Source organism: Macaca fascicularis, chromosome 7, assembly GCF_037993035.2.
Source record: "Macaca fascicularis isolate 582-1 chromosome 7, T2T-MFA8v1.1".
Classification (NCBI taxonomy): Eukaryota; Metazoa; Chordata; class Mammalia; order Primates; family Cercopithecidae; genus Macaca; species Macaca fascicularis.
The window spans coordinates 132,680,623-132,705,339 of NC_088381.1; the positions used below are offsets into that span (position 1 = coordinate 132,680,623).

General features: G+C 44.2%; 1 protein-coding gene across 3 annotated transcripts in view; it reads right to left on the minus strand.

Annotated features, from left to right (window-relative positions):
• Window positions 1-23,200, minus strand: part of SPTB (spectrin beta, erythrocytic) — a 137,173-nt gene extending 113,973 nt beyond the window's left edge. For all 3 annotated transcript variants that reach the window (XM_065548904.2, XM_065548902.1, XM_065548905.2), the window contains exon 1: window positions 22,973-23,200. The gene's annotated coding sequence lies outside the window, so the exon portion shown is untranslated. The remainder of the gene's footprint in view (window positions 1-22,972) is intronic.
• Between the last annotated feature and the right edge of the window lie 1,517 nt (window positions 23,201-24,717).

The window sequence follows — 24,717 nt, forward strand, 5'->3', positions numbered from 1 at the left end:
TGAGGCTGCAGTGCTGCAGTGAGCCATAATCACACCACTGCACTCCAGCCTGGACAACAGAGCAAGACACTGTCTCAAAAAAAAAAAAAAAAAAAAAAAAAAATCCTGCTTCTGGAAATCATTTGGAGGGAATGGGAACAGCTATTCTCTGAAAAATATAAATTATTTCTAGCATAATGGCCTTCAAGAAAATATCTAAGTTCTTGTTCTAAATTGTTGTTTTATTAATTACTCTATTTACTATTGCTAGAAATATGGGAACTGCTGGCAAAGATATTTATGTTCAAAATTGTACATCATTATGGGATCCATTTCTAATAAGACTTTGGATACATCAATTTTTTGATCCCTTATAGCACATAATGAGATCTACTAAAAATCAACAAATGTGCAAAAGAGAAAGTGAGCTATAAGGACAACAGTAGCTAGCATTTTTGTTCACCTGTCATGTGCCAGGCATCTGACACATATTTTCATCCACAGCATAGCACAAGGTGCAATACCTGTCTCCAAGGTGGGTATTATTTATTCTTCCCTATTTTACTGAGGAGGAAAATGAAGATCAGAAAGATTAAATTACCTGCTGTGGCCACACAGACAGTGAGTGTTAGAACCTGGATTTGAAGCCAGGTCAGACTGTAGCCAAAGCATGTACTCTCTGCCACACCACACGGCAGGAGTTTCTACTACAAATGAAGTCACCTCGCGAGGAACGGAAATTTACTACTCATGGTACAGTAAACAGAGGGTGCAGGTAAGAGCTAGGTAACATGGAGTAAAGAGGCTACTGCGGCAGCCGTGTTAAGCTTGATTCTTATTTAAATCCTTTAAAGGGTATGGCAAGTACTTGTGAAAGCAGTAGATTTAATACATTTTGCAGAGGTGATAGGAGACGGCAGCAGATACTAAGAAAGGCACCATCTAGAGAAACTGGAAATTCGAGCCGGTATGAAATGAGATCACAGTCAGGAGCAGTAGGAGGCCCTGCTGTGGGGAAGGGAAGCTAGCAGAGCCTGGACACCCACAGGTGACTGGAATAAGAGAGGAGAGAGACAGCGGAAGCTGCAACTGGACACCAAGTGAGTAAGAGAAAGCAGGGAGGGAAGGAAGGAAGGAAGGAAGGAAGGAAGGAAAAGAAGACAGGAAAGGAATGAAGAAGGGGGAAACATCAAACAAATGACAGTGGCATTTGGTCTAAGTATGCATCCCAATAAAAGGCTGGTGCCTGGACCCTGCCTGGGAGAAGGGGCAGGTGATGTCCTGAGCTACAGGAAAGGTCTGTCTGCCTGTTAGGGGAGAATGTCAGGACAGCATCAGGGGAGTCTTGGGGCTCAGCCTTCCATTTCCCCAGTAAAGATGGCCTCATTTTACCAGCCCCGCTAGCTTAAACAGACTAGCCACCTCTAGCAGTTTGGAAATAGTCTGTATTACTGGTTAGAGCAAAAGCCAAATAAAAAAACAGAAACAACCTAATCAGGCATCATTTTAAAATTGGTTAAATAGGCCGGGTGCAATGACTCACACCTGTAATCCCAGCACTTTGGGAGGCTGAGGCGGGTGGAGCACTTAAGGTCAGGAGTTCAAGACCGGCCCGGTCAACATAGCGAAACTCTGTCTCTACACAAAAAAATTAGCCAGACTTGGTGGCACGTGGCTATAGTCCCAGCTACTCCGGAGGCTGAGGCATGAGAATCGCTTGAATCACCAGGAGGTGGAGGTTGCAGTGAGCCAAGATCACACCACTACACTCCAGCCTGGGCGACAGAGCAAGACTCTGTCTCAGAAGAAAGAATAAATAAATAAAATAAAATTGGTTAAATAAAGTGTGGTTCTTCCATATCATGAAATATAGTGACAATTTTGAATGAGGTAAGTCTACAGGTATGCATATGCGGAAAGATGATCTTTATATACTGCTAAGTTAAACAAGGTAAGCTGCTAAATAGTATGTAAACTATAAAACATTTTCTGTAAAAATAAATAGCAATTGACGAGCCGTGGTGGCTCATGCCTGTAATCCCAGCACTTTAGGAGGCTGAGGCAGGCAGATTACTTGAGCTCGGGAGTTTGAGACTAGTCTGGACAACATAAGAAACCGTCTCTACAAAAAATATAAAAATTAGCCAGGTGTGGTAGTGCATGCCTGTGGTCCTAGTTATTTGGGAGGCTGAGGTGGGTGGATCACTTGAGCTCAGGCGACAGAGGGAAACTCTCTCTCTCTCTATATATATGTATATATAATATCTTATTAGTATATGTATAAAAGAATATGGAGGAATATGCATCAAATTATGGTCAATGATTATCTAAGGGCTAAGAAAAGTGGATGATGAAGAACTTTCATTTTCTATGGTCTGTATTTCTGTAATATTTTACATTAGTAAAACTTTGCATTATATTTGTGATCAGAAAAAAAAATTGTCTTTCTGAAAAGACTGTGAATGAAAAGTTAAATCTCCCACCTCATCTCAATAAGAAAAGGTAAAATTGCCTAAAACTTGAAGTCAGATGCTTCCAACTGAATAAAATACTTTCCCCCCCTAGAATCTAAGAGAATTGCAGCAAATATGGCCTGACCCTTGAGCTTCTGACCTTCCCAAAAATAGTTTGGGATGGCAGGAGCTGGACTTCTTAGTAAAGAGTTGTCCTGTTCACTGGGCAAGAAGGAAATCCCCCAGTGACATGAACCAAGCAAAGAAAGTGTATTCACACCCAGAGAACTTTCAGGAAACAAAATCCTCTTATCACCATCAACTGGGAGTCTCATCTTTCACCCACTCATTGAATGAGCCCCTTTGTTTCCCCTAAAGGATTGTCATATATTCTTTCCCTGCTTCTACAGAACATTCTGATGCCCCAGAATGGGGCACTGAGAGGCACAGGAAGAGTCCCAATAAAAACTCAGTTGTCCACATTTCCAAGAGAAACAAGACCTGAGAGGGCAGGGCTCTGAGAAAAGGGGAGGAGCACCCAGGTAGGCACATAAGCGTGGAAGCCAGGACTGTGCTTTTTTTTTGTAACTATGCTTCAAAACTTACATGTATATGACTTATATTCTCATCCATATGTCATATATCCCACAGTAGGACACTAGAAAAGAAAAAAAAGGATCGAGCCTGCCTCAGGATGTTGTAGGACAGGTGCAATAAGTCCATCAGTCTGTCAACAAACACGTCCTCTGTGCCAGGCCCTGCTCTATCCACAAATAACAAGCATTGAACAAAAAGTCCCTGCCCTGAAGAAATAGGAATGCTTTTACGATGTTGGTGGGAATGTAAATTAGTTCAACTATTGTGGAAGACAGTGTGGTGATTCCTCAAGGATCTAGAACCAGAAATACCATTTGACCCAGCAATCCCATTACTGGGTGTGTACCTGTAGGAATATAAATCATTCTTCTATAAAGACACATGCACAAGTATGTTTACTGCAGCACTATTTACAATAGCAAAGACATGGAACCAACCCAAATGCCCATGAAAATGTGGTACATATACACCATGGAATACTATGCAGCTATAAAAAGGAATGAGAGCATGTCCTTTGCAGGAACATGAATGAAGCTGGAAGCCATCATCCTCAGCAAACTAACACAGGAACAAAAAACCAAACATCGCATGTTCTCACTCATAAGTAGGAGTTGAACAATGAGAACACATGGACACAGAGAGGGGAACAACACACACCAGGACCTGTTGGGGGGTTGGGGGTGAGGGGAGGGAACTTAGAGGACAGGTCAATAGGTCAATAGGTGCAGCAAACCACTATGGCACACATATACCTATGTAACAAACCTGCACGTTCTGCACATGTATCCCGTTTTTTTCTTTCTTTTTTTTTTTTTTTTGAAGAAATAAAAGAGAAAAAAAAAAGTGTCCCTGCCCTTGAGAGTATACAATCAAACCTCATATAAGTGAGGAATGCCACAGGGCCACCTATCATGGTTCTTTGTATGTGACAGGACTTGGCAAGTGTTCTCAAAATGATACCAGGCATCTATGGCAGGGCACATGCGTGGGTGCACTGACCGGCTCCCCCATCCACTTGATGCTTTCCAGCCTCCCAGAGACTTCCAGCATCTATCAACTCTGTCTCCATCCCTAGCTGCCTCAGTATCCCCACTTTCTTTCCAAGGGATCCCCACCCTCTTGGCCTAAAAATCATGTTATTCAATGCACAAAATTTCCCTTGACCTCTCTCTCAAACCATCCTCTTTCTATCAACTTCTCAGAAAAGCAATCTGCATTCACTGCCTTCTCCTCCTCACCATGGCTTCCCTCTGTAGTTCCTGATCATCAAGTTTCATCCTTCCACGAAAATTGCTTTCTAGAGGGTCACTTGAGCCTCTTCCAAGGCTAACAGCCTTCGTACACTCCTTTCTGATGTGATCCCTCTTCGGTGTTAGAAACAATCAACCATCATTTTCTCAAAGCTGGATTTCCAAGGCCTTGGATTCTCCTGGCTCTTCATCCTCAGTGTGCTGTGATATTGCAATCACATTTACTAGATTCTCTTCCTCCACTCACCCCTTCAATGTAGGCATTACCCAAAGTTAAGGCCTCTCTTTTCTCTCATGTGATCCTCTCCCTTTTCTGTGCTGAGAGCTATCAAATCGACACCCCCAGCCCAGCCCCTCCTGGACTCAACTTGCTACAGCAGCTCCACAGAACACGCTGCAGCTGCTTCCCACTTAACACAGTTAACATTGAATTCTTCCTTTGTACCTCCTCCCTACTCCCAGGGTGCCTCTTTCTTTTAAGACTTTAATCTCAGTAAATTAGCAACAGCAACCTCCCAGATACCTGAGCTAGAAAACTCCAGCCACACTCAGTGGCTCTCTCTCCTTAAGTGCCAGTGGGCACCACACACCTACAAGATTTTCAAGAACCTGCAAAAATGCTTTAAGACTTGAAAAAAAAAAAAAAAAACTATCTTATAAGTACAAAATTAAGACCATATAATCAAAATTAAGAATAATTCTAAAATCCTTTCAAATATTTCCGAGAACAAAAATGTTTTATTAGCCTGGGTAACATAGTGAGACCCCATCTCTGTAAAAACATTTAAAAATTAGTGGGGTGGGCCAGGCGCGGTGCCTCACGCCTATAATCCCAGCACTTTGGGAGGCCGAGATGGGCAGATAACCTGAGGTCAGGAGTTCAAGGTTAGCCTGGCCAACATGGTGAAACCCCGTCTGTACTAAAAATATGAAAAATTAGCCGGGCGTGGTGGTGGGCGCCTGTAATCCCAGCTACTGGAGAGGCTGAGGCAGGAGAATTGCCTGAACCCAGGAGGCAGAGGTTGCAGTGAGCCAAGATCATGCCATTGCACTCCAGCCTGGGCAACAAGAGCAAAACTTCATCTCAAAAAAAAAAAAAAAAAAAAAATTAGTGGGGCATGCTAGCATGCCTTTACTTGGGAGTCTGAGGCAGGAGGATACCTTGACTCTAGAAGTTCAAGGCTGCAGTGAGCTATGATCACGGACTGCACTCCAGCCTGGGCAACAGAGTGAGACTCTGTCACAAAACAAATAAACAAACAAACAAAAAACTAAAATCAACAACAACAACAACAAACCCCACACCCCATGATATTTAATATGGGATATTGGCAAATTTTAATATCTTTGATCCTTTATGTGGTAGGGCCTGAAAATACTGAACTGGATCCTACCTCACACAGAAAGTACAGATACTCTGACTTCTCAGAAGCTCTTGAATTCACTGCCTCCCTTCCCTTCCTACTGCCCTGGTTTAGACACTCTTGAGTCATTTGTTATATTTCTGCAGGGTGTCCTAAAACATAGCTGGTTGTATGTCACTCCCCTGTTAAAAAGTTTTGATGGTGCCCTAAGATCTGGGTCCCCAGTCCAAACCAGTCTTGGCTTCCTGTAGACCAGGGGGTGTCCAGTCTTTTGGCTTTCCTGGGCTGGACTGGAATAATTTTCTTGGGCTACACATAAAATACACTAACACTAATGATAGCTGATGAGCTAAAAAAAAAAAAAAAAAAAAATTTCAAAAGATTCTCATAATGTTTTTTAAAAGTTTATGAATTTATGTTGGGCCACATTCAAAGTCGTCCTGGGCCACATGCAGCCCACAGGCCATGGGTTGAACGAGCTTGTGTAGACCCTGGATCATTCTGCAGCCAGCCCCACAATGGCACCTACCTGGGTCCACTTTGTGTCATGCTACAAACCTCTCAAGAGCAAGAACTGTGCCTTAACAAATGACCTCTGTGTTTTCCACACAGCCTAGCATATAACAGACAATAACATGTCCTGAGGAGCGGCCACTTCTTGTCCCCACCTCCCTGCATCATTTCTGTCTCTGCTCCACTGCTACTTGGTCCTCCATGTCATTGCTATGCACATAGTAGATTCTAGGTCTCAACTAGCCAAACTTGAAAGCCATTAAAAAATGCTTGGTTCAATTCACCATAACCATTCTCCCTAGTGTCCTAGATTTCAGACAGTGAGAATAGCATTGCATTTTGGGTCAAGTGGATCTGGGTACAAATCTGAAGTCAGACACTTAATTGATTGTGTGAACCAAAGCAAACTTAGCTTGACTAGCCTCAGCCTCCTCATCAGTGAAATGGCAATTACAACATCACACTGAATGGACTATTTTGAGAATTAAACGGGTGAAGGTATTCGAAGCCCTAGCATGGCAGCTGGCATATGACTGGGGCCCATAAGTACATAGCATCAGCAAATAGAGGTAGAGTCTCAGATTTCTCAATTATCTAGGCCATGTGACCTTGTCAGAAGTCATTCCCCTTACCGGAGTCTCATGTAAAATAGAGATTCTTATTTTGGCATCATGAATTCAGGACTCAAATTCCACGGTGCTGCTTATAATTCTGAAACTCATCATGAAGAAATAGAAGGAGCATAAGATATTACACAGCTGATAAGAATGAAAGAGGTCAGGCCAGGCATAGTGGCTCATGCCTGTAATCCCAACACTTTGGGAGGCCAAGGCAGGAGGATCACTTGAGCCCAGGAGTTCAAGACCAGCCTGGGCAACACAGTGAGACTTCATCTCTTTAAAAAAAAAAAAAAGGCCAGGTATGGTGGTGCATGCCTGTAGTCCTAGCTACATAAGAGGCTGAGGCAGAAAAATCACTTGAGCCCAGGAGTTCAGGGATATAGTGAGCTATGATTGCATCATTGTGCTTCAGCCTGGGCAACACAGCAAGACCCCATCTCAAAAACAGAAAAATGAAAGAGGTCAACCTCTATGTCCTAATATGGAAAGATATCCAAGGAGTTTCATCATTAAGTCAAAAGGACAAGTTACAATGTTGTATGAAAAAATAAAAGACCACAATATACACATATATATACCTACACAAACACATATCTGTATCTATGTGTGTATATCTATATGTGCCTGGAAAATCTCTAGGGGATAGACAAGAAATTGTTAATAGTTGTTACCTGTGCCTCTTCTGCAGTAACGAGTCTAGGAGTGCTATTTATACTCTTTGGTACTGTTTGAATTATTTTTACCCTGGGTAAAAATAACATGTTCATGTTATAATTTCTAAAAACTGGTTTTTAAAAAGTTGTAGAAGATGAAGAAGGAGAGGGAAGGAGAGATACAGGCAGGGAAAAAGGTCTAGGCCACAGATCAAGAGACCTGGGTTTCACTCAAGAGTCCTGCACGAACTATGCAAGCTCATGCCAATCGCTCCCCTCCAAATCTCCTTTATTAGTAAAATAAGGGAGCTGAACAAGATGCTCTTCAGGGACAATTTCAATTAGATAATGTCTGCAAGATGCTTGGAGTAGATTTTATCCATAGAACATCTCTCTTTGATGAGTCTTGATGCTTTAAGCATCGGGTCTTAGAAAAAGGACAATGTATACACAATTTCATTTTGACCCCCTTCACATTTCAGTGAGAAAGCATTCCCACCGTCTTACAGACAGAGAAACCAAGTATAGACTGTAATGATCACTTGCCAACCAAATACACTGCTCACCAGACTCTGCTGTTCATAAAGAATTATGACTGCCAGGAGTTTTATAGCTCCCAATTCATTCTGTGCCTCTTCTGCAGAGGAGGCACACAGCTTATGCAAAACAAGCAGAAGGCACTCTACGCTGGTAGAAGCAGGGTGAGATGTAAAGTGACTTCCTCTGGGTCAGAGCATAAACAAAGCTCACGCCCAGCACATTTAGAAGTATTGAACCCTTGGGATCAACTCCGCATCCCTCCCCCACCTGGACTCAAAGCTTCACCTTGAAGACGCGTTTCACTGCAGTCATTTTCTGAGCGTTTTCTGGGTCAGATGCAGTGAGAGTAGCTAAACCGAGGCTGCCAATGGAGTTACTACATTGAGGACGCCGTACTGAGTACCAGCTCTACCATACACCCACTGGACTCACCAGCGACCATGGTAAGAAAGGCCTGGCTAGCCTGGATCCATGGAGTACTCTTTCAGTCTCCTGGGCAAAGAGATTTCACACAGCTTTGAAACACAAATGACCCAGTTTGCCCTCACAGGTATAGGTCTCTGCTTTGCAGAGGGTACTGGCTTCCTCTCCCAGAGCAGTTGCTTTGATTCTACCATCTTACTTCACTCCCTGTACCTGCAAACACCTTCATCCCTCCCATCACTTCACACAGTGAAGAACCCTCCTGCGTCAACTTTAGGTTGAACATTTGGGCATCAAGATTTCCCAATAGTTCCAGAAAGCGGTTACAGAATGCACACACCCACCTTGCAGAGAAAGGCAGAGCCTGCTCTACTGACTCTACGAGCAGCAGGCTGGATTTTAAATGAGAAAAACAGAGACCATGGCATGGCTAAAACACCACAAAGTAAAACATCTATGAAATGAATAAGACTGTTCACTTGAAGAGTATGCAGTGAGGCCACTAACTAGTAGTCAGCCTACTGGTGACCTTCACTATGGTGCCTAGTAATCCTTGAGATGGGGTGATGATCACTGGCATTCATGACATTCCAGAGCTTCTAGAAGCTGCTAGTTGTTTATCCCACCCTCACTGTCAGCTCTCCATTGAGTTTGCTGACTGTTGTCTGCTTATCGTTGGCCTCAGGATACCCGTCAGAGCTCAATGGGTTCTTCAGTTGTCTTGGCTGAGTCCCTTCCTCTGCCTCACTGCCCTCAGGTCCCCCTCACAAGGCCTAACTTTGTCCCCTGCCGTTCTTTATCCCAGGTACATCTTGCCAAGGCCTTTGAGGGCCTTCCGCTTATCAGCTCATCTCAGACCCCACCACATACTTAGAGGCCTCGTAGCTCCACTCACCGCCTCTGGAAGTTAAATACCAGCTCCTATCAGTCACTGGGTGCAGGACGAGGCAGGAAAAGAGAGCAGCTGGATTGCAGTGGGAGTGCATCCATGACAGAGAGTTTTGTTGAAAGAAACAAAACATGCTCAGAGGCCTGAGCAAGCAGAATTCGGGTGAGTCCAGCCATTGGTGAGGTTCACTTTTTGTCCGGGTAAGGCAGAAATGAGGGCAGAACAAACCAACCAATAAATACTGTAATATATTACAAGGTAGTTCCTACTTTGACATGCCTTAAGGACAAACAAGTAAACAGATTAACCCAGAAAAATAAAACCTCTATACAGGAATTTTCAGTCTTTTTTTTTCTTAAGTGTTTTTCTTAACTCTTTATTGTTATGAAACAAATCTTGTGTCCATGGATCTGAAATGCACAGTCAAAGAGCCTTTCATAGCTGCATTCTGAGGGTCAGCTTCAAACATTCACTGAAAAATGAGGTGGGAGTGACTGTATTCTGGATGAATAACTAAGTTTTTCTAGCAATAGACATATCTGATGATGTAAGTTAAAATGAGCCATTATTTGTTCCTCTGATAAATGGGAAACTGTGGAGAATATAGAGGTGGAAGACAGCCTCCACTCAGGTCTAAAGCAATCCTCTTCCCTCCTCACCTCCAACCCATCCATAGTGTCTTCCATTAGCCCCTCTTCATAATCTTTTATAGGTCATTAATTTCTGGATTATTTACAATGCCTAATATTCTTGAAACCTCCCCCTATCACCCAATTCAACTTGTTTCTTGAGCACTGAACATAAGCCAGGCCCTGAGTTGGGCACGAGTGTCCCCAAGGACATCAGACACCATCTCTTCCTCAAGGAATTCATAATCTAGAGGTGAGTCAGGCCTGTGCATGACCAGCCAGGCTACAGTGTGGACAGCAAAGGTGGAAGGAATATGTGTCTTCTGGGGTCACAGAAGAGGGAAAGAAGTTTCAGGAGAGCTTCAAAAAGGGGTTACAGCTGATGGGGGTCTTAAGGCATATATGTGTAAGAGTTCATGGCTGTGCTGGGTGTGGAGGCTTACATCTGTAATCCCACCACTTTGGGAGACTGAGACAGGCACATCACCTGAGGTCAGGCATTCAAGACCAGCCTGGCCAACATGGCGAAACCCCGTCTCTACTAAAAATACAAAAATTACCCAGGCATGGAGATGGGCGCCTGTAATCCCAGCTACTCGGGAGGCTGAGGCAGGAGAATCGCTTGAAGCTGGAAGGTGGAGGCTGTAGTGAGCCATGATCATGCGACTGTACTCTATCCCTCCAGCCTGGGCAACAGGGTGACTCTGTCTCAAAAAAAAAAAAAAAAAAAAAAAAAAAAAAAAAAAAGAGTTCATGGCTAAGGAAAGAGAGGAAAGATTCTAGGCACAGAAAAAGTGGCAGCAGGCCGGGCGCAGTGGCTCACGCCTGTAATTCCAGCACTTTGGGAGGCCAAGATAGGTGGATCACAAGGTCAGGAGATCGAGACCATCCTGGCTAACATGGTGAAACCCTGTCTCTACTAAAAATACAAAAAATTAGCCAGGTGTGGTGGCGGGCACCTGTAGTCCCAGCTACTCAGGAGGCTGAGGCAGGAGAATGGCGTGAACCCGGGAGGCGGAGCTTGCAGTGAGCCAAGATTGTGCCACTGCACTCCAGCCTGGGCAACAAAGCGAGACTCTGTCTCAAAAAAAAAAAAAAAAGAAAGAAAGAAAGAAAGAAAAAGTGGCAGCAAAGTCATGGAGGCAGGAAAATGAGCCTGAAGTTGAGCAAGTCACAAGCACCCCAGGCAAGGTAATGGAGAAGGAATGAAGCTAGGAAGGGAGGTTGGAACAGATTGCCGAGGCCCCTGCCTGCCCCTTTACACTTTATTTTGGGGCAATGGGGAACCATTGAGGGTTTCAAAGCAGTAGAATGACTCAGTCAGACTTAGGTTTTTAAAAATAATTCTGAGGTCAGGGTGTGGGATGGGTTAGAAAGGTAGAGACTGAAGGCCTAAAGGCCAATTATTTAAACATAAGATAAGAATAGTGACAGTGGGAATTAAAAGAAAGGAACTAATTTGAAAATTTTAGAGGAAAAATGAGCAGCCAAGTAGATGTGGAAGTATGGGGGGAAAAAGAGAGACCAAAAATGGTACTGAGATTCTTACTTGGGGGATGGTGACAACATGAACCTAGCTATATATATATATAAAAAAAAAGGCAGAAAAGCAGATTTGGGGTGAAGAAGGGAGGCGAGAAGTCCCAGGATGACATGGTGAGCTTGAGACATCTCTATAGAAGCAAATGAAGACAGCAGCAGACTGCTGTGAAGCTGATCTGGGATTGAGGAGGAGGTCAGACTAGAGAGAAGGATTCAGACCTATTGGCAATCCCAACAACTGAAAGCTGGCAGAGAGGAAGGAATAATAACAACAAATGTAGCAGCAGTGGTAAAGAAGCTAGGAGGGAAAAAGGAGGGCCCAGGTCACAGATGCCCAGAGAGGGCAGAAGTTCAATGGGAGAGTGGTCAAATATTGTGGAGAAGTCGGAAACCTCGGGTCTGGAAGAAGGCTATCACATTTGGCAATAATTCAGACCTTTTCTAAAGCAGTTTTGGTACAGCTGCCTTATGAGAGTGGGTATATTGTGCAGTACTAATTAGCATCTCCATCCTCAGATGTCAAATAACTACATTGGAAGTAGGATTCAGAACATTAATTATTTATTAAAAGCTAATAAAGGGATTCAAGTCTATTAGGCTAAATCATTGCAAATATAAAGCAACATATAAAGGTATGCAACGAATTACGTCTCTAATTTCAAACCATTAAAGATGCAGGATTAAAAAAAAAAAAAAGAAACGCTGAGAATTAAGTCAGGTAGTGTTGGCCTCCACCCCAATTTGAGCAGGCACAGTGGTTCAAAGCAAGCACTCTAGAATAAACACACATGGGTTCAAGTCCAGCTGTTACCTTACTCGGTGGGTATTCATGGGTAAGTTAACTTTCCAAGTCTGATTGTAAATAATAAATACACATGAAAACTCTCAGCATAGTGCTTACCACATAACTTTCTCAATAAATGTTGACTTGTTGTTATAATAAACTCATTAGCATAACAATGCCTTGTATCCAAGTTAAAATTATACAAACTTAGATACATGTAATTTCAAACATTCATTCTTTAATTTTTTATGAGCTCCACACTCTAACCAATTGAGCTAACTGGCCACATGATTCTTTAATTTTTTTTTAATTTTTAATTAATATATTTATTTTGAGATGGGGTCTCACTTTGTAGTCCAGACTGGAGTTCAGTGGCATGATCGTAGCTCACTGCAGCCTTGAACTCCTGGGCTCAAGCAATCCTCCGGCCTCAGCCTCCTAAGCAGCTGGGACTACAGGTGTGAGCCACTGTGCTTGGTCAGATTTTTAAAATTTCTTTCTTTTTTTTTTTTTGAGACAGGGTCTCACTCTGTCACCCAGGCTGAAATGCAGTGGTACAATCACGGCTCACTGAAGTCTCAACTTCCCGGGCTCAGGTGATTCTCCCACCTTAGCCTCCTGAGTAGCTGGAATTATAGGCACGTGCCACAATGCCCAGCTTTTTTTTTTTTTTTTAATTTTTGTAGAGACAGGTCTTGCTATGTTGCCCAGGCTGGTCTCAAACTCCTGGGCTCAAGCAATCTGCCCACCTTAGCCTCCTAAAGTGCTGGGATTATAGGCGTGAGCTGCCATGTCCAGCCTAATTTTTTAATCAACAAATATTTTTAATCCACTCCCCTCAGCGTATAAAGCATGGCTCTAGGTGCTGAATTTTGTTTTGTTTTGCTTTGTTTTGTTTTTAAGCGTGAGACTCAGTTCCCCGTTGCAAGAAGCTTGAACTAACAGTGTAGAAGGCAAGTTGACAATTACAAAACAAGATGATCCACCTGTAAGAAAGGAATGAGAAAGGTACGGTAAAAATACAAAAGAGGAAGCAATCAGCGCTACCCCAGGACCTGGCAAGGAAGAGGGGCTGTCAGGCAAGGTTACGAAGAGAAGGCAACATGTAAGTTTTACAGAGGAATCCACAAGGAAAATGTTAAGGATAATGATAAATATTAAGGCACCATCACAATCACACACACAAAAAGCCCTGAAAAAGAAAAAAAAAAAAAAAAAAAAAGGTCAGAGAAAGAGGAAGTTCTTTGCCCAAGGGCAAACAGCAAGAGAAAAGTAGCTGGAAGCAACCCAGACTCTTGTCATCCAGCTCAAGGAGATTTTTTAGCTGAAATAAAACATCGCATAATATTTACACCCTTCCCCACCTGAGCTTGGGCTACATGCTCTACAAAGCAAATTAAACATCTCCTGCCTGTCCTCTAAAAGTCTACAATCTAAAAATAGACAAACTAATAAATGAACAAATTCAAGAACTGTGATGACGAACTATCACCCAAAGACAGTGTTCTGAAATAAACACTTCTCAAGTTCAGTCTGGCCCCCAAAATGAGGATGTTAATAAATTTTTGCCCTTCCCTTTGGAGATGTTAAATACCAAGGGGAAATATTAAAATTGCATGGACGGGTTCCTTAAAAGATTATAAATAGAATTACTATGTGATCCAGCAATTTCACATCTAGGTATATGTCCAAAAGAAGTGAAAGCAAGGTCTTGAGGAGACATCTGCCCACCCATGTTCACAGCAGCATTATTCACAATAGGCAAGAGTAGAAGCAATCCAAGTGTCCATAGACAGATGGAGGGAGAGGGAATGGAGAGTTAGTGTTTAATGGACACAGTGCTTGCGTTTTGGAAGATGAAAAAAGTCCATCTTTTTCATGATGATGGGGAGGGATGATGGTGATGGCTGCACAGCAATGTGAATGTGCTTATGCCACTGAACTGTATGTACACTTAAAAATGGTTAAAATGGTAAATTTTATGTTGCATATATTTGAGCAAATAATACACAGATACAAGGAAAGCTTATAATAATAAAAGAATTTGTGATTATGTTCAAATAGGGTACATGTATCTAGCCCTAATTTAGCAAGTTTGAAGAAGGGAGAGATTACTGTGGAGTGAAGTGTTCCAGGAAGAAGACACAGCTTTGAACCCAGGTTCTGATGGCAAACACTCCAAATCTGGGAAAAATGTTCAGGACTCAGTAAGCAGAAGCGGAGAAACTTAGTTTAAGTAGAGAGTTTGTGATGGAAAGTGGTAAAAGAGTAGAAAAAAAGAGACTGGTGCCTAAACAATGGCCCTTAAAAGCCAACTTTATGAGTTTGGATTTCTACCTCGACCCAGAGAAGAACCACTGGTGGCTTTTGAGAAGGGGTGTTATATGATAAAGACAGTGGTTCAGTATGGGATGGTTTGGAGAGCGAGACCCTTAGTTGATAGAAAGTGGACTCCAGGTCGCTTAACCTGAGGGCTACTAAATCTGAAACCTGATGCAGTGTGAGAACAGACTACCACTCAAATACGTGATGCTGCTAGCTTAACGCTATGACTTAAAATGTATCAGGCCAAATGCTTGAACGTAAAAAGAATTCTTCTCAAAGCATACACAGAAACTGCTGACAATGGTACCTTCTTAGAAACAGGGCTAAAGTTAGGAGAAGACTTTTACTCTTCATTGTATACCCTTGTATAATATGGACATATGTTTTAACCATGTACATGAATTTATTTTATAATTTTTAAAGTTTTTTAAATATGACAACAAGGAAGCATCAAAAAATATTTGGGCTTTAACCAGCCAATTCAAAACATTTCTAAAAATAAAGTGAAATATATGTCAATCTTGTTTCTCCCATATCTTAATCTCCATCACATAGTGTAAACGTTGTGGGACTGATCTAAAAGTACCAGTACAAAGTGCACAGCACATCTAAGGCTTCACTTCAAACAGATGTCATGAATCATCTGAAAATAAAAACATCTCCTTTTTGGTGTATTTAAATGAAAAGTCTGCCAGAGACTATTCCAAGTCAACACCTCGACAAAAACAGAAATAAAAAAAATAGCCCGTGGTACATTTGATAAAATACATCACCATCTCAGTAAACGACCTTTTTGTTCGTCCAGTTGTTCAGGCCAAAAACAATGGAATCATCTTACTCTTTTTCTCTCATCCTCTATATCCAAATCCCATAATCTCTATACTCAGAACCCAACTGCATCTCACCAGCACTATCATCCTGATTCGTCCTCTCAGTCCTGAAACACCGCAGTAGCTTTCATGGGACTCCTTTCCTCCACTCTTGTGCCTCACAATCAACTCTCCTTAGGGCAGCCAGAAAGATCCACTTGAGACACAAATCTGAACAAGTCACTCCCCTGCCCCCAACTTCCAGTGGCTTTCTATGACACTTGGGCTAAAACCCAAAGGTCACAAAGCCTGTACCATCAAGACCCGGTTTTCTCTCCAGCACTGTGGTCAGCTCTCCCCATGACGCCCTGCACTCAGGCCACACTGGCCTCCTTGCCATTGCTTGGACACAGCAGTGGTCCCACGCTGGGGGCTTCTCACTTGGTATGGTTTGGCTGTGTCCCCACCCAAATCCCATCTTGAATTGCAGCTCCCATAATTCCTACATGTCATGGGAGGGACGCCGTGGGCGGTAACTGAATCATGGGGGTGGGTTTCTCACGTGCTGTTCTCGTGATAGTGAATAAGTCTCATGAGATCCGATGGTTTTATAAAGGGCAGTTCCCTTGCACATGCTGTGTTGCCTACCACCACGTATGACATGCCTTTACTCCTTCTTTGCCCTCTGCCATGATTGTGAAGTATCCCCAGCCATGCTGAACTGTGATTCAATTAAACCTCTTTCCTTTATAAATTACCCAGTCTCTGGTATGTCTTTATTAGCAGTGTGAGAACAGATTGCCACTCAACCTGAATCTCTTCTCCCAAACATCCCATGCCCCTCTCCCCACTTCATTTGAGTCTCAGCCCAGATGAAGCCCCATCAGATACCACCCTACCTGAAATAGTAGAACCACCCTTCTTTCCCTTCACATTGCTTTATTTTTCTTTTTGGCACCTGAAATTACAATATATATTTTTGTCTGCTGCTTGTCATTTAGTTCCTCTCTCCCCTAACTACAATATGCACTCTATGACATCAGACATTTTTGCCACATTCACTGTTACATCCCCTGGGCCTACAGCATGTCTGGCAAATTAAATAAGAGCTCCGTAAATATTTGTTGAAGACTGACATAAGTACAAATCAAGGCCCTCAAGATCACTGGACAAAAAGAGGCTGCTGAAGTCCAAAATGAAGCATAAGCACAATAATGTCCAGTAATTTTGGGGTAAAGGAATGAAAAAGCCAAAACATCAATTAACAGGCAGATGAACCCTTCATTTATCTATGGCATGCTACTGAGAATCCATTAATTTATGCTTTGGAACATCATCTGTGCATACTCTGGAGGGCCATTCTTGAGGTTCTGTGGCTATGGTAAAGGGTAATACTGTTAACGAGCGTCTCCCTCCTTCTCTCCGGAACCAATTAACTTAGGTGGAATATTCTGCTGAAGAAAAAAAGCAAACGTGGTCTCAACCAGAAGGCCCAGAATATTCAATTACTCCACTGAGAAGACCTGGAAACAGCCCCAGCCTCAGAACTAGGCAACTGGGTCAAAGTCACATTTTGGAGTAAACTACTAGAGGGACCTTGAGTATATAAATGTACATTTCTAATCCTGTTTTGTAACTGGAAACCAGGAATAATCAGATCTTCCCTTCACATGGTCATCATAAGATAAAATAAGATGACGTGTAGACAAAGGCATGCTGAATATTGAGTGGACTATAGTTATCTGTGATCATCATCCTGTACTGGCTGGGATCTAATTCACTTTCTCTTCACCGCCACTGGTGAGCTTTGTCAACAGAGATTTCATCACACCCCTTTACGACTTAAAAACTTCCAGTGACTCAAACTTCTTCACAGGCTGAACCCCAACCACCTTTCTGGTGAAACTTCCGCCATGTGGAACTACGCTTCATCCCCTAATCTAATCATGCTTTATTGTCTGTGCTGGACAACTGCCTAAACTTCCACTCGCAGGCCCCCTCATCCTCCCTTCTTCCATTAGGGAAATCCTAGGCACTTTCAAAGGTCTTCTGGGATTCCCCAACCTGAAGGAGATGTTTCCTCCTGTGTGCCCTCTCTCTCAGGCATCCTGTTGAATCATTACTTGGTTGCAAGGCCATTTCCATACCAGATCAGTGATTCTCCATCTGATCTCTTTGTGTGTCTTCAGCACATAATAGCATAATAGTGTAAGACACGTGGTAGACACCCAATGTCTGCTGTTTTTGAATACATCTCAATTCTTTCTCAGGCCTTTCTACCTCTAACTCTCTATGACTTACGACTCGAAGTCAGTATTATGAAAGGTCTTTTCTTGCTTTTCCACCCTTGCAGAAATATGCTGGAAGGTGAAATTAATTGCCATTCCTAGGGTTCTTCTAGAAACAGGTTGGGACTCGAAAGAGGGACAGAATAAGGTTACAGACTTCTTTCTGGTCCACATAATTCATGCCTTTAAAGTATGCTTTGTTTTATTTGAATTGCTATAAATTCTCAAATGAGACATGCCCATATTTAAGTCTGGTACAAATGGAAATTATTTTCAACGTATTCATTTTCAGAGTTATTCAAGTTTCTTCTCCTTTTCACCATGGTGGAAACTCCTAAGTTGACTATAATTCGAAGCAATTATTGTTCTTTAGCTGTCAAGGTGCCCTGTTATTCTCTTCATAAATATCCTGGATGATCTGAGCCCGGTTCAATGCAAAGCCTATTTTTCTCTAACCCTGTGCCTTTTCACTTGCTAAATTTATAACATCCAAGTGAAAGAAAGGAAGCCCACTTTTGCCCCCACTGCTCACATGGTATATGTCTGAGTTTTAATTGCCCTTGTAATTCTACCCTCAGCCAGGTCTGCACAGGTACGGCGTGGAAATAAAACATTATGGCAAAGCCTGAGAAGGACTTGCTGAGGTAGGAAGAAGAGGGCTTTGTAATATTTCCCGCAACCAGGAAAAAGAAAGAGAAAAATGAAACGTGGTTTGGGAATTTGATAAGCTAGGCAGACAATTCATTAAGGAAGTATTTTCTGTCTGTGACCACCTCTAAGACTATGGGAGCTATAAAGGCTAGGGATCCCTGGTGGTTTGATATTCAGCTGAGGCTGGCTGAAAATGGAAGAATTTGGATCACTTGGCTGTGAATTAAGAAATACACGCAGCAACAGAGGGAAACACGCTATGGCATTTTCTAAATATTTACCAAGGGGAGTTGGCAATCCATCAGCAGAGCCAGATCTGACAGTGAATTTTCCTGACTGCCTCCTACGCTCTTCCTCAATCACTCTCTCCATCTCCAAAACAGGTGACCTTCACCTAATGCGGTGAAGAAGGAAGCATCTCTGTGATAAACCCAGCAAATGCCACATGATGATTCTGGCACTCAGACCACTGCATCTACTCTTCCTCCTCAGATTTCTTATCTAAAACAGAGGAGTAACCTACGATCTGTGTGTTAAAACCAACTGAGTCAATACAAGCTACTTCAAAGATGAACTTCTTCTTTCCACAGTCATTTTTGGCTTGTGATATCCATATGGTTTCAGAAACCAGTATCCATGAACTTCCCTGCCAGTCCTCATTATATAATCAAATTTGTCATCAGCCCACATAGCACAGTTATTTTCACTCTTGAGCCTCCCAAGTTCATTGATAAATGTTAATCTGTAGATCTGAGGTTATTTTTTTAAATTCCATAATTTTAAAAATGTAACAAAGAAATGTATTTTAAATCACTTTTTAATTAATTCATGAATTAGAGATGGTGCCTCATTCTGTTGTCCAGGCTGGAGTACAGTGGCACAATCATAGCTCAGCCTCTTTAACTCCTGGGCTCAAGCAATCCTCCTCCCTTAGCCTCCCAAGTAGCTGGGATTATAGGCATAAGCCACTATACCTTGCTTTTTTATAACACTTTTTTTTTGGTTTGTTTGTTTGAGACAGAGTCTCGCTTTATTGTCCAGGCTGGAGTGCAGTGGCGCAATCTTGGCTCACTGCAACCTCTACTGCCCAGGTTCAAGTGATTCTCTGTCTCAGCCTCCTGAGTAGCTGGTGTTACAGGTACCCACCACCACACCTGGTTAATTTTTGTATTTTTAGTAGAGATGGGGTTGGTCAGGTTGGTCTTGAACTCCTGAGACCAGCCTGACCAACATAGTGAAACCCCATCTCTACTTTAAATCTCCCACTGGTCGTGTTTCCTACCTTTTCAGGTCTTGAGCAGAGAGTAAAATTTTGTGTTTGATTTTGAAATTAAAGTGCTGCTCTTCAAGAGCAATTTGGTGATTGGGTTTAGGTTAAAACACGTATCTGACAGTCTCAATAGTTCTCTAAAGTCCTTCCCCATGCCCCCCAAAAATGGACATAATTACTTAAGATTTCTTGTCTCTAGATCGTAATATGTGTAACTATTGTTTTAAAATGTATACATGTGTACACCTTACAAGCGATGGGGGAGATTATAGAACAGTTTAGAGTTTAATGCTTGAGACTGCCTTCTCTCCTGCTTATCCTCAATACCTTTTCTGTAAGATTTCACTAAAATGAAAGTACTGGATATTAAAACACATCCTCTCATAATCTCCTCCAAAGGAAATACAATCTCAGAAGTTTGATTAGGCAGAACTTCAGGAAATAAACCATATTGGCCTTGAGAGTGAGACAGGAAAGAAGTGAGCTCGAGTAATAAGGAGTATGGGTGCCATAGCTACACATCAATGATCAGGTACCTGTAGTTAGGTCTTGCCTTTAAGCAAGTAAGTACACATGGAAGGCTGGGTTCAGTGACCTCCAAAATCCCTTCCCTCTCCAATAGTGTTTGCCTCATGAATTTTTTATAGTTATCCTCTGTCCTATCACACTGTCCCTATGTATCATCAAGCCCTCCTGGCCACTTCCAGGAATGAAAGGAAAATCTGTTCTTTAAAAAAAAAAAAAATCCATGCTTTGACTCCTGCCAAAATTATAGTTCTGTCCTTGAAACAATGACCTGAAAATAATGGGCAAGGCCAAAAACCTCTGAGCAAATAAATGCCCAATATTGTCTTCAGACAATATTTTTTAAGCTCCTCTGATATAAGCAGAACTATTACCTGAGGTCCTGGGAATGAAGATTGTGAAGCTAGAAGACAATGCTACAGTCAAATCTTCCCAACTCATACTCTATATTCCCTGCTGAGTATCTAACCTTAAAAAGAAGGTAGAACCAAACAAACTGAGTTTGAATCTTGGACCCATCTCTCATTAGCTGGGTAATATGAAGCAGGTTATTTAATCTTCCTTACTTGTAAGGAAGATTACTTGTTTCCTTACTTGTAAAATGCTGATATGAGCTACCTTATAGAGTTACCATGATAATTAAGTTGGATAATATAAAGAAAATGCTGAGAATTCATTTGTTGGTTTCCTCATTCATTCAACAAAGATTAACTGAGGGTTCACTACCAGCCAGGTACTGGGTACAACAACATAAAAGACAGAATAAATAAAAGCTATTATTATTTTTATTTACCAAAAACAGTTTATTTCCAGAGCTGTGACAGACCTGTCAGATTTTGACTCTAGTTCAAAACTTTCATTCACACCTAGCTTGCCTAAAATACTCATTTTTATTTTGCCAAACGTGATCCCAGGTAGAAGTCTTGCTCCTGTCATACCTTCACCCCCAAAACTAGTCATCTAGCAGGTGTTCTGCTATAGGACACCTTCAGAACACTTGGAAAAAGCATTGATCAGAGCCAAAGGTGGTATCCAAACTCTCTTCTGGGCAAGCCGCTCAGGAGAACTTGATATGCCTGTGCTACAAGGCCCATCCTGGATGCCTGGGAGTCCTTGGGTGCTTACAATTCCACGAGTGGACTCTGAGTCTTCCCAGAACTCAAGATTAATAGGACTGGCTCATCCCCAATCATTGCCACTGGGGCACTGATAAAGCTAAGAACAACAGCTCAGGGGTCTAAAACCACATTTTCATGAGGGTTTATGTCTTTCAATGGTGCTTTACTCTGGAGTTTTTGATAAAATTCTGTATAAATGACCCACCTCTGGAGTTGGTGGGTTTCAAGGCTGGTGGGCTCTTCTTCAATGTAAGTTTAACATTCCCTTTCCTGGCTAGCCTGCTAGCCTCCAGGCAAGCACAGGCCTAGCTGTGTTAGGTGCTGGACATTCAGCATACATTAACAATCATTTTGCACTTAGGAAAAAAAAGTGTTTTCAATTGCATTTTTGAACCTGGGACTCAGAGCAAAAGAATAGAAGTTGGATCCCGAAATAAGAAATGACCTGTCTTGGGTTATAGTGGGGGAAGGGGTGGGCGAAGAGGGAATTCTAGAATAAAATTCAGAGCCATCTGTGAAGCTAAGGATAGGACAGTGGACAGTTGAGCTGTGCCTAAAAATCTTTGATTTGCAAACTCCTCTCATTAGGGAGCCGCCTGAATCTCTTTCCTTAGAAACTAAAATACGGATCGTGACTACCTCCAGGCAGGGGTTTTGCATGACTGCCTCCTACCTGGAGGTGACAACCTAGTCTCTCCTCACAGAAATTTTCAGTACAAAAAGACTGTCACTATATCCCCCAACCCCACCCCCCAATCTGATGCATCTAACATTTAGATACACAAAAAACAGTGACTTCTTTTCGTTTTCCTTACTCCTGGCGCCTCTAATTGCTCACTGAAAACAGTGGTTTGGATATTAATAGGCTATAACTCAAGGCCCTACCTGAAGCTCGTTGTCAGGGAAACAGCACTCCAGCCCCGCAGCTGCTTCCCTAGCCTGGGAAGTATGGATGAGTTGGTGGGAGTTGGGGATTGTTTTACAGCTTCTATTATTTATCCCACTTTCTGCTATTTCTCAAGACCAAGTTAGAGGAAGAGGGGAAACTGGAGAGGAGGGTGAGGGTAGAGTAGCCTGGAGAAGCTTAGAGAAAGAGGAACTCTTTGGGAGAGGAAGGCTAGGGGTCCTTGAAGTATGGCTTAGGGCACTAGGATCTTTCCTCCCTCGGTCTACACGGGGTCACTCTCCGCGTGGTTCCCAGCGCCCGGAGGACCGGCCCCCTCTGCTGCCCTGACCTGTCCCTCCTGCCTGGGCGCTGGGCGGCCCAGGGAGAGCGCAGCCAAGTTCCCCAGAAGAGGGATATAAGCGGCCCCAGAGCCGAGAAGCCCGACAGAAAAAGGCAGAGAGAGCAGCGCGGCGGTCGAACCGGCTAGAGGCGCGATCCCCTTTGCTCCCAGGCCGGGGTCCTGGAGGAGGCGGACGAGAACACGCACCCCAGTCACCCTCTCCCTGCGCCCCGGGGCGACGGCCTCTCCGGGATCCGGCTCTCCAAAGCTAGCACCAAGTGTCTCGGACGCCCGCGCGCGTTCCCGCGTCCCGGAATGATCTTTGCCGCAGCTGCCGGGCCTCCCGGGCCCCGCACCCCTCCCACCCCACGCCCGGCAACTGGGGCTGGACTCCCACCCGGTACCCTGGGCCCTGCGCGTCATACGCCCCCTGGGCCCAGCGCTCCTCTGAGCTGGCGCCGCGCGTACCAGCCTTGCTCACCCGCACCCAGCTTCCTTGGCCGCCGGGCCCTCGTGGGACTCACCTGCCCTGGGACTGAAGCGGGGGCCACCCCGAGCCCAGGGGCGGCGGCGGCGGCGGAGGGGAAGGAGGGCAGCGCGGGGCTCCTGGCACAGCGGCCGCCGGGCTCCTGGTGCTGCCGAGCCGCGGACCCGCCCAGAGATATAAATAACATTATCTGAGGAGGGACATTCCTGCCGGGGGACATCGCTGCTGCCGGGACCAGATAGTCCCGCGGCGGGGGCGGGGAGGCGGGGCCGCAGCCTCCCGCAGCGCCAGGCCCAGCCCCCGCCTTCCCCACCCACTCCCGCACCTGCCAATCAGCCTCCGCGCCTGGGGGCACCTGCCGGGCCTCAGCCCGGCTCCTGGAACCCGCCTCTGCCTTCCCGCCCGCCGCTGAGCCTGAGGCGCCCCCCCATCGTCGTTCACTGCCCCTAACCCCGCGCCACCCCGAGCCCCCTGAGGCGAGAAGAGGGTTGGACTTTAGCTGGGGCCTAATTCGTGAGCCCTGAGAGGCGAGCCTGGTGGCGAAAACGAGCCCTCCAGCCTTTCCCGCCCTGCATCCCCACTGCACACAGTTGGGTTTTTTAAATATATGAAAAGACACTCAGGCCATAGGGTGGGCGCGACGGGTACCCGGGCGGTGATCCCCCGCCGTGGCGGGTTTGGGAGGGACAGATTGTTCCCAGGGGCTGGTGCATTAGAAAGCGCGCTCCCGGGCGGGCTTCTCCCGGCTGGCAATGAGAGCAGACGCTGGGAGGGCAGGGGGCGGGCACTGGGCCCGAGGCCCCCACCCCCAGCCGGAGCTCGGTGTCGCTGTGTCTGCCCGAAAACCTAGTGTAGTCAGGATGAACCAGGCAAAGCTGGCGGCACGCAGCCTGCAGTCCCAAGGCGCTCGCACATTGCAGAGACTCAACAGGCAGGCTGCCACACCTGCCCACTGGCACCTCCTGGCCGACCCGGGTCTCCGGGCGAGTGGGGGTGCCTCACTGCAAGCCTGGATGAGGCGCGGTGCAGCAGGCCAGAGGAAATTCTAGAACCGATGGTGCCAAAAAGGCATCTCCGAGTTGCCCCCGGAGAGAGACTCAACAGAACACGGGCAGCTTGCAAGGCAGTCCATTTTCTTGACTTTCTAACAATACAAGGTCATTGTTCAGTAAGGTTTACGTGTGCGCCTTGCGGTAGCTTTCATCTCTTTACTCCACCTGTGGTACCTGGGATGGTTTCTCACCAGCTATCAACGCAGGTAATCTCAGGTGTTATGGAAATAGCCGTGGAGATTAAAAGCGCATAGATGCAGAAAGAAGTTTTAACTTTACTGATGCTGCCTGGTGTTCTTAACAGGCAGCATCAGTTATTTGCTTGGGAGGATAATTGTGCTGTTTTCCAGAATTCACCCAGGAAAGGGGTGTTTAATTGCTAGATGTTCGAGTTTAGTTTATATATTGAACATATGCAAAGATACTTCACTTCCTGCCGCAGTCCCACTTCTTGAGGGTGGGCATTTAGACACTGAGATATGCTGAGTGGGACAAACGCCCCAAGTATTACAAAGTCACAGAATTCTTCACTCCACCCTCCTCTTGGCTGGACCCTTATTACAGCTCAATTTTCCAAGAGACACTAGTAATATGGGATAGAGGATACAAAAACATTCATGGTCATCAATAGATTAGCAATGATCCTCTCCTCTGCTTTGTTGACAACATTTAAGAGTGCATTTGTCTATTACTGAGTTAAAGACAGAAAGTTCTTTTTGGTGAAAAAAAA